The sequence below is a fragment of the Hyla sarda genome, chromosome 5, assembly GCF_029499605.1.
Source record: "Hyla sarda isolate aHylSar1 chromosome 5, aHylSar1.hap1, whole genome shotgun sequence".
In the NCBI taxonomy this organism is placed as follows: domain Eukaryota; kingdom Metazoa; phylum Chordata; class Amphibia; order Anura; family Hylidae; genus Hyla; species Hyla sarda.
The window spans coordinates 143,937,640-143,951,940 of record NC_079193.1 but is presented as its reverse complement, the minus strand read 5'-3'; the positions used below and the strand labels follow the sequence as shown (position 1 = coordinate 143,951,940).

General features: G+C 44.1%; 1 long non-coding RNA gene across 1 annotated transcript in view; it reads left to right on the top strand.

Annotated features, from left to right (window-relative positions):
• The first annotated feature begins 4,963 nt into the window (after positions 1-4,963).
• The window catches only part of LOC130273496 (uncharacterized), a 40,008-nt gene continuing 30,670 nt past the window's right edge, over positions 4,964-14,301 (top strand). Inside the window, exon 1 of the long non-coding RNA XR_008844007.1 lies at positions 4,964-5,042. This is a non-coding gene — a long non-coding RNA (uncharacterized LOC130273496). The remainder of the gene's footprint in view (positions 5,043-14,301) is intronic.

The following is a 14,301-nucleotide window of genomic DNA, read 5'->3' as shown; positions in this document are numbered from 1 at the left end:
GGACGGATAGGACAATCCTTCAGGAAGTGTTCGGTACTAGCACAGTACAGGCAGAGATTCTCCATGCGGCGTCGTGTCCTCTCTTGGGGTGTCAGGCGAGACCGGTCGACCTGCATAGCCTCCACGGCGGGAGGCACAGGAACAGATTGCAGGGGACCAGAGGAGAGAGGAGCCGGGGAGAAGAAACGCCTCGTGCGAACAGAGTCCATATCCTGGCGGAGCTCCTGACGCCGTTCGGAAAAACGCATGTCAATGCGAGTGGCAAGATGGATGAGTTCATGTAGGTTAGCAGGGATTTCTCGTGCGGCCAGAACATCTTTAATGTTGCTGGATAGGCCTTTTTTAAAGGTCGCGCAGAGTGCCTCATTATTCCAGGATAATTCTGAAGCAAGGGTACGGAACTGTACGGCATACTCGCCAACGGAAGAATTACCCTGGACCAGGTTCAACAGGGCAGTCTCAGCAGAAGAGGCTCGGGCAGGTTCCTCAAAGACACTTCGAATTTCCGAGAAGAAGGAGTGTACAGAGGCAGTGACGGGGTCATTGCGGTCCCAGAGCGGTGTGGCCCAAGCCAGGGCTTTTCCAGACAGCAGGCTGACTACGAAAGCCACCTTAGACCTTTCAGTGGGGAACTGGTCCGACATCATCTCCAAGTGTAATGAACATTGGGAAAGAAAGCCACGGCAAAACTTAGAGTCCCCATCAAATTTATCCGGCAAGGATAGTCGTATTCCAGAAGCGGCCACTCGCTGCGGAGGAGGTACAGGAGCTGGCGGAGGAGATGATTGCTGGAGCTGTGGTAGTAACTGTTGTAGCATAACAGTCAGTTGAGACAGCTGTTGGCCTTGTTGCGCAATCTGTTGTGACTGCTGGGCGACCACCGTGGTGAGGTCAGCGACAACTGGCAGAGGAACTTCAGCGGGATCCATGGCCGGATCTACTGTCACGATGCCGGCTGGCAGGTAGTGGATCCTCTGTGCCAGAGAGGGATTGGCGTGGACCGTGCTAGAGGATCGGTTCTAAGTCACTACTGGTTTTCACCAGAGCCCGCCGCAAAGCGGGATGGTCTTGCTGCGGCGGTAGTGACCAGGTCGTATCCCCTAGCAACGGCTCAACCTCTCTGGCTGCTGAAGATAGGCGCGGTACAAGGGAGTAGACAGAAGCAAGGTCGGACGTAGCAGAAGGTCGGGGCAGGCAGCAAGGATCGTAGTCAGGGGCAACGGCAGAAGGTCTGGAATCACAGGCAAGGAACACACAAGGAACGCTTTCACTGGCACTAGGGCAACAAGATCCGGCGAGGGAGTGAAGGGGAAGTGAGGTGATATAGAGAAGTGCACAGGTGTAAACACTAATTGGAACCACTGCACCAATCAGCGGTGCAGTGGCCCTTTAAATCGCAAAGACCCGGCGCGCGCGCGCCCTAGGGAGCGGGGCCGCGCGCGCCGGGACAGAACTGACGGGGAGCGAGTAAGGTACGGGAGCCGGGGTGCGCATCGCGAGCGGGCGCTACCCGCATCGCGAATCGCATCCCGGCCGGAGGTGGTAACGCAGCGCCCCGGGTCCGTGGAACCGACCGGGGCGCTGCAGTGAGGGAAGTGTAGCGAGCGCTCCGGGGAGGAGCGGGGACCCGGAGCGCTCGGCGTAACAGCCACCATTATATCCCTCATTATAACAACAGCATCCCTCAAATTAGTTTTACAGGTACATTGTGGTAAAATAAGAAGAAATAAAATAGTGTAAAAAGATGAGGAATTTAGAACTCCATAGATGTATGGTACACCCTTAAGCATTCCTTGATGCAGAGGCCCGGATGATCGCGGCAGGTGTCACAGTTATAAGTGCTGTCCTTCCTTAACCCCTTTTGTGACATACACTGCATTTTTCTGGGTTTGTACTTTCTTTCCAGGGTGGGGGTTTTACCTGGAAAGTATTGGCCTTGGACAAACTATGCAAATACAGTTCCAGAGGTTCTTGGGTCCACTCCTCGGTATTCAAAGACCAGGGCCTGCATTGAGGACCAATGCATTGGTCCCTCGCACATGGGTGCTGCTGTTACTGTCAATTGTGGTCAGCATAATGGCCTCCATCTTTTCCTTATATCTGTCCAGTAACAGATTTTCACTAGTAAGAACCCTGCTCTATCCCTTAAGAATTGGACATGATATTTCAGCACATTACCACAAGCTGAAGTGGCTCTGGTAGAGAGAGATTGGAAAAGAGGGAAGCTGGTAATAGACAAAAAGATTTTTCTGAGCCACTGAAAATTACCTGAAGAAGTAGATTTTAGTGAAGCCTGTGTGATTAATCTAGCAATCTAGATTTCTTGGTTGCCAAGGTTCAACTGTAGGGGTACAGGGGTATTTGTCTGGTGGGGAAAATAGTTTGAGGGACAGGGTCACTCGTACTAATATGGGTTACTGGGTCACTGGCAGGAGGGTGGATGGTGAAGGTTATATGCCACCTTCACTGAGCACATAAGGGGAAGATTGCCAAATGGGCGCACAGACACCTCTCTGCTCGCTGGCTTCTAGGTGAGCAACGATAGGTTAAACCTCCCACCGTAGGCCGTGATTGGTCGGCCCAACTCACCATTCATGGCAGTCCTGGAGGTGACATTGTCACTACGATCGCAGAAATGGGGGGGGGTCAGGACCACCCTCAGAGATGTTCCAGGATGGCTGCTGTTGGATAACAGCCCAATCACTTGTATGTCCTGGTGCGCCAAGTCCCAGGGACTCAGGGCATACAGGTACGCCCTGCATCCTCTAGGAGTTAAAAGGCCTAAGAAAGCTATACCATAGTTAAAAAAAAAAATTTACCATTGAAAATAAACTCCTTTTTGCAGGCAACATTGTCATGTCTGGTAGGGAGCAGTGCAGGTGTGAACTCTCCTCAACCACTGTTCTTACCTATTTGAACAATCCACCGTAAACAAAGGTTCCCACCCTGGCACTGCTTGACTGGTACACCTGTGGCTATACTCCTCCTTTTAACTCACTAGAATACAGGAACCCAAACACAGCTGTGAGTGGTGATCTAGTATAGTATAACACCAAACCATCCAATGGAAATAAAAATAGATTAAAAAAAACAGTACTGTCCCAAAACTGATTTGATAAATGTGTAGGGCAGGACACTGCCGTTTCTTGCTTTCAGGCACTTCGTTTGGCCTTTTTACATGTCATTCTGCACAGGTACAGATTAAAAATGTGTACAAGACAGTTACTATGGAAACACATAAACAAACCCAGTGCATATTAAAATTTTAAATGATAAGGCAAACACAGCTGAAGAAAAGAGCTGAAATCATTCCTGTCATGTAACCTAAAGCATTCAGGCGGAAGATCCTCCATGGTGGTCCCTAACATAAGCAATAAGTGTGAGACCCTTATCCCTGTTTTTATTTAAAAAAAAAAAAAAGATTTACTCCCTAAGTCTGACACTCAATTTTTGTTTAGTTTTGACAATGTAAAAATAGCTGCACAGTTGTACAGTTGTTATTACCTTAATGTTTGTATTTACCTCTCAGGTTATAAGAAAAAAAGAAGCAGTGGTTGTAAGAAAAGTTACCAGTAGATATTGCACAAAACAGCCATATTGTATGTTTATTTTTTATGTTTTTTGGCTCTGTATCAAGTCATCAATGTTTTTTTTTTTTTTTACTTATATGTAATTAGTGTTTTTTTGTTTTTTTGTTTTTTGTTTTAAAGGGGTACTCCGGTGGAAAACTTTTTTTTTTTCTTAAATAAACTGGTGCCAGAAAGTTAAACAGATTTGTAAATTACTTCTATTAAAAAATCTTAATCCTTCCAGTACTTCTTATCTGCTGAATACTACAGAGGAAATTATTTTTGGAACACAGTGCTTTCTGCTGACATCATCAGCACAGTGCTCTCTGCTGACATCTCTGTCCATTTTAGGAACTGTCCAGAGCAGCATATGTTTTCTATGGAGATTTTCTCCTACTCTGGACAGTTCTTAAAATTCTTAACAGTTCAGCAGAGAGCACTGTGGTCATGATGTCAGCAGAGAGTTATGTGTTCCAAAAAGAAAAGAATTTCATCTGCAGTATTCAGCAGCTAATAAGTACTGGAAGGATTAAGATTTTTTAATAGAAGTAATTTACACATCTGTTTAACTTTCTGGCACCAGTTAATAAAAAAAAAAAAAAAAAAGTTTTCCACCGGAGTACCCCTTTAATTCTGGTTTGGTCTCTAATATGTACTAGTATCTTTCGATGACATTGTTTATTATTTTATTCATAGGGTGATTATTGAACAAGAACATGTAAATTAAATGTTTCTCTCTTTTTGGTTCTGCTGAGTTGTACCAGAGTCTGGAGGTGATATGCATACCCTTCTGCTACAAAGTGAAGCAAAATTGATTACCTGTCTGAACACTTATGGTCTGCTGGGACTAAATGACAGGAATGAGCTATTTTCTTTAGATGTGTTTGCTTTTATAATGTCAAACAAAATGTGTGTTTAACCTCTTCAGGACACAGGGCGTATGGATACGCCCTGCATTCCGAGTCCTTAAGGACCGAGGGCTTATCCATACGCCCGTGGGAATTCCGGTCCCCACCGCTAGCCGGTTGGGGACCGGAGCCGGATGCCTGCTGAAATCATTCAGCAGGCACCCTGGCACATCGCCCAGGGGGGTCCTGAGACCCCCCCATGTCGGCGATCGGAGAAAATCGCATGTCAATTCAGACATGCGGTTTTCTCCAATTCCAGGCTGATCGGGTCTCTGGTGACCCGATCACCCGGAAAATAGGGCTGATCGGAGTTGTCAGCGACAGCCCCGATCAGCCTAAAGGATAGGAGTGAGGTCGCAAAGCTGCGATCTACTCCCATCCCCTGCCATTACTCAGAATGGAGTTCTGACCAATGGCAGCGCAGGACAGGGGGTTGCCATGGCAACCCCCGTTCTGCCCACCCCTGGATGTCGAGGGGCTCTGGGAAGAAGATGGAGGCCATACCTGCAGAAGAAGATGCCTGGGGACCTGGGATCTTCGCTGGAGCCTGCTGGATCATGATCAGGTAGGGAATCCACAGTTGGGGGGGGGGGGGATTGAAAGTGAAAGTAAATCGATCTTTACTGTGGCAACCACTAGGGGGGCCAAACTGCAACTCCCAGCATGCCCAGACAGCCAAAGGCTGGGCATGCTGGGAGTTGTAGTTTGGCAACATCTGGAGGGTCGCAGTTTGGAGACCACTGTTACAGTGGTGCCCAAACAGTAGCCCTCCAGATGTTGCCAAACTACAACTCTCAGCATGCCTTGACTGCCCAGGCATGCTGGGAGTTGTAGTTCTGTAACATCTGTCCCTTCAGATTTAGCAATTTTCATGACATTTTTGAAAATTGCTGCTCTACTTTGAAGCCCTCTAATTTTTTCAAAAAGCTAAAAAATGTCCATTTTATGATGCCAACATAAAGTGGACATATTGTGTTTGTGAAGAAAAATAAAATTTATTGGGAATATCCATTTTCCTTACAATGAAAGAGCTTCAAAGTTAGAAAAATGCAAAATTTCCATGAAATTTTGGGCTTTTTCACCAAAAAAGGATGCAATTAATGCCAAAAATTTACCACCAAAATAAAGTAGAATATGTCACGAAAAAACAATCTCAGAATAAGAATATTCGGTAAAAGCGTTTTTGCGTTATTAATTCGTAAAGTGACGGTGGTCATAATTGCGAAAAAGGGCTCAGTCCTTAAGGTGAAAAAGGGCTGCGTCCTTAAGGGGTTAAAGTGTAAAAAGTTTTTTTTATTATTTTCTATGTAAGTAAGTGGAAGGTTGGGTTTTTAAGGAACAGTGTTGAAAGATGCAAGACATGTAGACAGCAGATGAGTCTCAGGAAAAATGGGACATCGTACGGGCGCAGGCTTTGGTGAACAGATAAATATATGTGGATGAGGTATCTGGATCCTCGGTTGGAGACCAAGTTCTTTTTAGCCAGATCCAGATGGTGGAAAACGGCCTCAGTGTGACAGCTGGCTTTAGCAGACCAGGTGAACTTAGGATGTAGAGTTCATAGCAGAAGGAGCTGGCTGACACCAGGTGGCGCTGGTGAGCACCAGGTCTGGGAAGTTGGAACAGTTCAGGTGTCTTACCAAGATGCAGCAGAGCTGAAGTTGTTCAGGTGTTGGTAGAAGTAAAAGCTCCAACAGCAAGTAGAATGGTCAGAAAGTCTGTATCAATCCAGGAGAGGCAGAACAGGAACAAAGGAAGTAGCAGATTTGTAGGTCAGGAAGAGGCCGAAGTCAATATCAGGAAACAGAAGATCAGGTAGCAGGTGCCTTAGCTCAGGGAATACACACATGAAGATCAGGCAAAGGCAGGAAGTCCGGAGGCTCCTTATATGGCCATCATCGGTCATCGGTCTTCAACCGAGGATCCAGATACCTCATCCACATATATTTATCTGTTCACCAAAGCCTGCGCCCGTACGATGTCCCATTTTTCCTGAGACTCATCTGCTGTCTACATTTTTTGCATAAACACCGGCCTCCGCATTTGGATTACCGGTGGGACCACGAGGCAGCGGCTACTATATTACTACGTGCACTCAGATGTTATGCTCTAAGCATAACTCTGTCAGGTAAGGGGCCAAAATACTCACAGCTGTACATTTGATAATCTGCACGAGGTGCGCACCTGTATTTTCTCTTTCGTTCCAGTGTTGGAAGATGGGGATAGATGGATTGGTTAGTGGTGGGAAGTTGGATATTATTAATAATGGGAAATTTCTCAATAGAGTGCCCTTGTTTCTATTATACGTAATGCAATGCAAATGTAAAATGTAATAGTTCCTGTTGATATCACACATTGATTAGAAATGAATTTGTGAATGTAGTCAAGGAGTTAAAACATGATGTAAGAAACCCGATAATTAAAGAAGAACTCTGGCAGGAGCCTTTTTTAAAAATCTAATTATATCCATTGCGTGTCCTGCTCTGGTCTCCCGCAGCAATTGACTTTCTAAAGCTGCAGTGTGACCCTGTCGTCTATGAACTGCAGCTCAGCGAATCGCTGGTAAAGGCGGGACATTGCTTCGAAAATACAATCTCTGCGGGGGACCAGAGCGCTGACAGTATGTCGATGTTTTTTTTTATATCCCACACAATGACCATAGTTACCAAAATAACAAACCTCCCACCGAAGTTCTTACCTAACTTCACCTAACTTCACACTTCTCTCACAGCTCTCTGTTTATGTAATATGGCCCCACAGACTCACATTATGAGACTGTCACATGACATAGATCTGATTTGACCAAGATTAATAAAATAATTTTATATGTGTCTATGAAATATCAGACATTTTGTTTGCAATGACAGATACACTTTAATTTTGATGTGACTCACCCTAAATTAATGAACAGCCACTTCGTTGGACTGATGGCCCATGATGGAAACACAAGTTACAAGTTGCTACAAGTTAGGTTTGGCTTGTACTCGATCTTTGGGCAGTTTTGTTCGACAGAACCTGCTAAAATTACATCAGGCAGAAAGTAGAAGGAGGAAGCATCCCATGACCTCAGGGAATCCCATAATGACTTTCAAATTACTCAAACGCGATCTTTGTGCAGCACCCGGCATTTATTCAGAACATTGAGTGAGGCACCACTTTCTAGGATTCCAGTCCTGTTGATGCACCCCAAAAACGGAATCATTTTTTACAGCTTGTAAAAAGCCATTGCTTCTTCGCCTTAAAAGCACAAAACCTATTCCTACTCCCAAAAATTTATAATTTCTGGATCATTTGGAAAAAGCCATTGCTTATTTTAATACCTCTGAGTGCATATAAACCCAAGCAGGCATGTGCCTCCACAGAGGGATTATTTTCTTTTACTTTTATTTTAAAATATATATTTTTTTTTTACTCGCAAGTGCAGTGTGGTTATTTTTTTCAGTCTGTTAGTTACTACAGTTACCATACATTTACCAACAGTCATACATGTTGCTGGAACTGTAAACACTGCAGAAATGAACTTTTGAACAGTTTGCTCACTTCTACTCTTAATATTGCCATATATACCATGTTTCGCTGAAAATAAGACATACCCATAAAATAAGCCATAGCAGAATTTCTAAGCAATGGTGTAATTTAAGCCATACCCCGAAAATAAGACATAGTGGTAGGCGTGGCTAATGGTACCGGCGCAGAGCGGTGAAGAAGATGGGTAGTCTCTCTCATCTGCCCCATCATGACAGCTGCTATCTCGGAGGTGACCAGAGAGGTGCTAGCAGCCCCATCAACATGGTCGGCTCCCCCTGTCAGGTCCCGGTCTTCCTGTTCGTGCTGCCAGCCGCAGCATAGAGGGAGACAGAAAGTGAAAGTAAGTCTCCTCACTGAAACTTCTGAAAGTTCTGCTATGTGGGTCCTCAGGGGGAAGAATAAAGCTGTGGCTGCTGTTTTACTCAGTACTGTGGGTCTCTCTCTCACCCAGCACCAACCAGCAACAGTCTGTGGGTCTCTGTATTGTTGTACCATACTTAATAAAAATAAGACATCCCCTGAAAATAAGCCATAGTGTGTCTTCTTGAGGAAAAAAATAATATAAGACAGTGTTCTATATTTGTTTGAACAGTGGGTATTTGGCCCCTGGGGAAATCTATGATAAGTCCAATTACATTTTTCCTTTGCATGCACGTTGTTGTTCTCGTTAAAATCAATATGGAGTGATGAAAACCCTGTTACTCACAATTTGACAATGTGATAAATGTACCATGCTCTCTCTTTATTCCTTGCTAGATTAAAAGCATCAACAGGCATCAGTGTGCCCATGTTCTAACAGCCAGTAGATGTTTTAGCTGATACATCATTACTGTCTTTGGCAGGAGTTTCCTTTTAAGGAAGATCACATCAGGTGTCAGAATTTACACTCACTGTGATCTGTCTATTAATGCAGGTACTACAGCTCCCAGTATAGAGTAGAGTGTGCTCCATGTTGGGAGCAGTAGTACCTGCAGTTAACGACAGATCACAGTGGGTGTCACTCCTGACACCTGCTGCGATCGTCCTATCTTTTGCAGAGATGCAAGCGCAGGAGAAAGCTGCTCGCATCTATACATTATACAGGACAATCACAGGGGTTTCACTAATGAAGAAATTCGTTATTTCAAATCGAGTTGAATCTAATTATTCATGAAATTCGGAACGAATTCGACTTCGTCCGATTCGGTTCGCTAATCTCAAGCTACTACTACTAATAATAATAAAAATGCATAACTTTTAGTTTGTAGCTATCACTTTTATTTGCAGTTCACAGAAAAAAGAAACTCTGAATCGATATTAATAGCTCCCAGTCCAAAAATGTTCAATGAATATAATTGTATTTGGCAAACACAACACAAGCAGTTGAAAGTACTCTAGTGTGGGTTATGGTGTACAAAACTCCTACACCCAAACCCCAATAAAAGAGAAATATTTAGACTAGTGAAGAATAAGTATTAGCACAAATCATTATAATTCAATGTATGAGAATAGAAAAATGCCATTATATTATAAGAATATGTGGTAGGCCTCTGGGGTAGGGGTAGTGTAGTCAGGGTTTTGCTTCAGTATCTCAGGGGTCAAGGTTAACCCTATTGTTTGTGAAGCCAGGCTGAGAGCTAGTATGCTGAGGTAATTCTCTGGCCTATCACCGCCATTCCCAGTAGCGATAGGTGCATGCATAAAATGACTGAAGGTCCACAAGGTAGTTGAACTTGAACTTGGATAAACTTTACTTAAAGACTTGATCCAATGAACAGTAACAGTCTCATTAATACAGTCTTCATACACTTCAGTGACTGACAGTTGTTGCGGACCTTGACTTTTGATATAAGTCTCTGAATTTAGGATAATTTGCGAAGATCCATTCGGATTTAGGGGTTAGATAAGGTCCAGTGATATTGAGTTTTTACGGATTGATTACACTCACAGTTTCATAGAGATCAGCCGTCGCTGCCAGGCTCGGGCCTAAACTCACTGATGACAGCAGCGCAGATCCTTCCCTGTCAACAGCCCACGAGGAAAGAGAAAGAGTAATGGCCGCCGCTCCCTTATATGGGCAGGGGTAGGGCCGTTTTGGATTGGTCCAAGTCAACTGTCACTCACCGTTACATAGCCTGATGGGTAAACACCTGACTTCCTCCAAAGGTCCTTGAACTACAAACCATAGAGTCTTTGGAACGCGTCACGTGACCTGCAGGTCCTGCAACGCTAACTAGGTAAGTACACTTACTATATAAATATATACATCAGATTTAAGCAATTTTAATTACAAAATGGGTGACAAGGGGCTAGCTAAGGATGAGGACCCCACCTAAACCTAGGGACTCTGACTTTGGGGACCCCATTATAAGGCAACAGATGCAATCTGGTGCCGGGACACCACAAATACATATGGAAAAGTAGCCATAATAGACAAGTATATCAGGAGATGTTCCCAGTGTAATTGGAGTTTGGGAGCAGTGTATATCCCTACCAAATGTGTTTTGTTGATGTTAAGAACAACTTCCTCAAGGGTCCATATCACATTGAAGTTTACCATCAAATTTTTCTTTTTTCTTTTAACATAGTTAAAAAAAAGCTATTAAAATTAAAGTAAAATAACTGCTTTTTAAGTTTATAGCTCAGGGACGTACTGCTATTTCAGGAGCATTTTTTTCTATGAGATCTTGCAATTGCACTAGCACCACCTCGTGTTCATATTATGTAACTGCAAAAGAGTCTTCGCCAAATATATTCTGCTTTTTTATCTTATAGTAGTAATAAGTAGCAATATGCAAAATTCATGTGCACATTATTAATAAAGTATAGAATTTTTTTATAACAAGTACAAGAAGTTTTGCATAGGAACTAAAACATGTAAAAGTATTACTTTCTTAGTGACTTTAACACGTAACTACCCTACTTGGGCACTTCTCATGTATGCTGATTTTGTAATCTCTATTCTAATCTATTGCATGCTGGGCTTCATGTAAATATACACTTTTCATTATATAAATAATTTATTGGTCAATATCCAAAGTTCGGTTTTGATCTTTGTTATTATTCTTTGAAAAACGCAATACACACTATTCAAATGTAACAATTGAGAAAAATTTTAAAATCTACATTGATAATAACTGCGACTTAGCAAAGCCGTCTTGACACATTGGGAACTAAGCATGATCTAAAGTTGGCAAATTCTTTTTAACTTATTACATTTTTTTATCCAATATTTATTTACTTTTATGTATTTGACCATATTAAAGTGTACCTGTCATCAACAAAAACTTTTTATATAATGTGTTGTTAAAAAAATGTGTATATTTTTGGGTGAAAAAATGCTGCCCTGCAGCTATTGCATGTGTGTCTCTATGAGGAGTCCAAATACAGGAAGTGAGGGTGGACAAGCAGAGCCCTGCTTTTCTTCAGTGCACAGAGCCCTGTTTGTCCACCCTTACTTTCTGTATTTGGACTCCTCATAGAGACACACAGACAATAGCTACAGAGACAAAAATATACATATTTTTTAAACAATGTATATTACAAATATACATAGAATGGTATTATCTACATTATGTAAAAAGTTTTTGATGATGACAGGTACACTTTTAGGGGGTATCTTAAAAGTTAAGATCTGCTTTCATGTAACACCAGATAATGTTCTATATTTAAAGTTTTAGGGAATTACTATTAATATGTTTTTACAGATGTGTAACCATGTTACTATTCACACTACTGCGTGGGGACATTCAATTTTTTCTTCTCATGACTAAATATGCCCATGAATTTTACCTCCCTTCATACAAAGGGTCTATATCCACTATTTGTACCAAAGTTGGTGAATTTTGCACTTTTTTTTTTTTTATGACAATACAGGATTTTATTGTGAAAGGGGCTTTTTTTTTTTTACACTTCATGTGTTGAACAACCTTTTATTATTTTGTTTTTCCCTTTTTACAGGTTATACTATGCTGCAATACATTTGCATTGCAGCACAGTATGACCTGATAAACTGCACACACTACAGCCTGTGTGATCCAGCCTCTGTCTGGATCTTACAGGCTTCTGTAGCAGGCAGGCAGGAGGCCATGATCTGGCCTCCTGCTGCCATAGCAACCAACAGCGACCCGCGATCGTATCGCGGTGCTACCGTTGGTGAACAGGGGGAGCACACTCCCCCATCAACATCATAGATTATGTTATCAGGATTGATCACGACATCTATGGGGTTAATGCTGGCAGGACTGACGTGATTGCAGCCCCGGCAGCTGCGGTGGGTCCCCGGTTGTGACTGCCAGCCGGGTCCCACAGCCGATGTCCTGCGCTGCCCATGGCAGTGCAGAGGATCACTAGGACGTATTCATATGTCCCAGTGCGCGAACGTGTCGAGTGTTAGAACGAATGCTTACATCCTATAACGGGAAGGGGTTAATATCTAACCACCATTATACATTACACAGGTTTGTGGAATTAGCAAAATTCTTCATACTCTAGTTAATCCATATTTTCCATTTAAAAGACAACATAGCCTATTTTATCTATTTTCTTTAAAAGATATGAAAGATAACTATGTTACATACCGTATATACTCGAGTATAAGCCAACCTGAATATAAGCCGAGGCCCCTAATTTCACCCCAAAATCCCAGGAAAAGTTATTGACTCGAGTATAAGCCTAGGGTGGGAAATACATCATCCCCCCCCCCCCCCCGTCATCATCCAGACCCACGTCATTAACACCCTCATCATCATCACCTAGTCATCATCCCCTCTTCATCATCATCATTACCCTGTCATCATCCCCCCTTCATCATCACCACCTGTCATCATCCCACACACCCCCTTCATCATCCCCCCCTTCATCATCCCCTTGTCATCATCCCACACCCCCCCTTCATCATCCCCTTGTCATCATCCCATTGTCATCATCCCACACACCCCTTCATCATCCCCTTGTCATCATCCCACACCCCCCCCTTCATCATCCCCCTGTCATCATCCCACACCCCCCCTTCATCATCCCCCTGTCATCATACCACCCCCCCTTCATCATCCCCTTGTCATCATCCCACACCCCCCCTTCATCATCCCCCTGTCATCATCCCACACCCCCCCTTCATCATCCCCTTGTCATCATCCCACACCCCCCCTCCATCATCCCCTTGTCATCATCACCACATGTCATCAGCCCCCCCCTTCATCATCACCGCTTGTCAATGTCTGATACAGTGGTCTTCAACCTGCGGACCTCCAGATGTTTCAAAACTACAACTCCCAGCAAGCCCGGGCAGCCATCGGCTGTCTAGACTTGCTGGGAATTGTAGTTTTGAAACATCTGGAGGTCCGCAGGTTGAAGACCACTGCGGCCTTCAACATCATCCAGACCCCCCACCCCCTTTAGTTTTGTACTCACCTCCGCTCGGCGGGATGTTAGGGAGCACTGGTCCGGTGCTGCAGGACTGTCCGGTGGGGAGGTCGTCCAGTGGAATAGTCGTTCCGGGCTGTCCATCTTCACCGGGGGGCCTCTTCTCCGCGCTTCGGGCCCGGAATAGAGGCGTTGCCTTGACGACGACGCAGAGGGACGTTGCTAATGAACATCCCTGTGCGTCGTCGCCAAGGCAACGTGACTATTCTGGGGCCGGGCCCGAAGCACGCAGAAGAGGCCCCCCCCCGGTGAAGATGGACAGCCCGGAACGACTATCCCACCGGACGACCTCCCCACCGGACAGTCCTGCAGCACCGGACCAGCGCACCCTAACGTCCCGCCAAGCGGAGGTGAGTACAAAACTAAAGGGGGTGGGGGGTCTGGATGATGTCGAAGGCAGCAGTGGTCTTCAACCTGCGGACCTCCAGAGGTTTCAAAACTACAACTCCCAGCAAGCCCAGACAGCCGATGGCTGCCCGGGCTTGCTGGGAGTTGTAGTTTTGAAACATCTGGAGGTCCGCAGGTTGAAGACCACTGAGGGCCGAGAGTTCACTCGAGTATAAGCCGAGGGGATGTTTTCAGCACGAAAAATCGTGCTGAAAAACTCGGCTTATACTCGAGTGTATACGGTAGGTTACTTTTACATCTTTTAAAGAAAATAGATAACATTTGTGAGATTGTCCTAGTAATAGATTTTTAATACCATTATTGATCCTTCATTAGACTTATCAACTCGGAATAGATCTAATCCCATTATTGAAGAAAATAGGTTTATATGATGTATGGTGCTGTCATTACGGCTCAGACAGGGATAATTTTTTTTCCTTACAACCTCATAGGTCAGAATCTAGAATAAATATGATTTTATATGGAACACAGGGGCCTTTAAGATA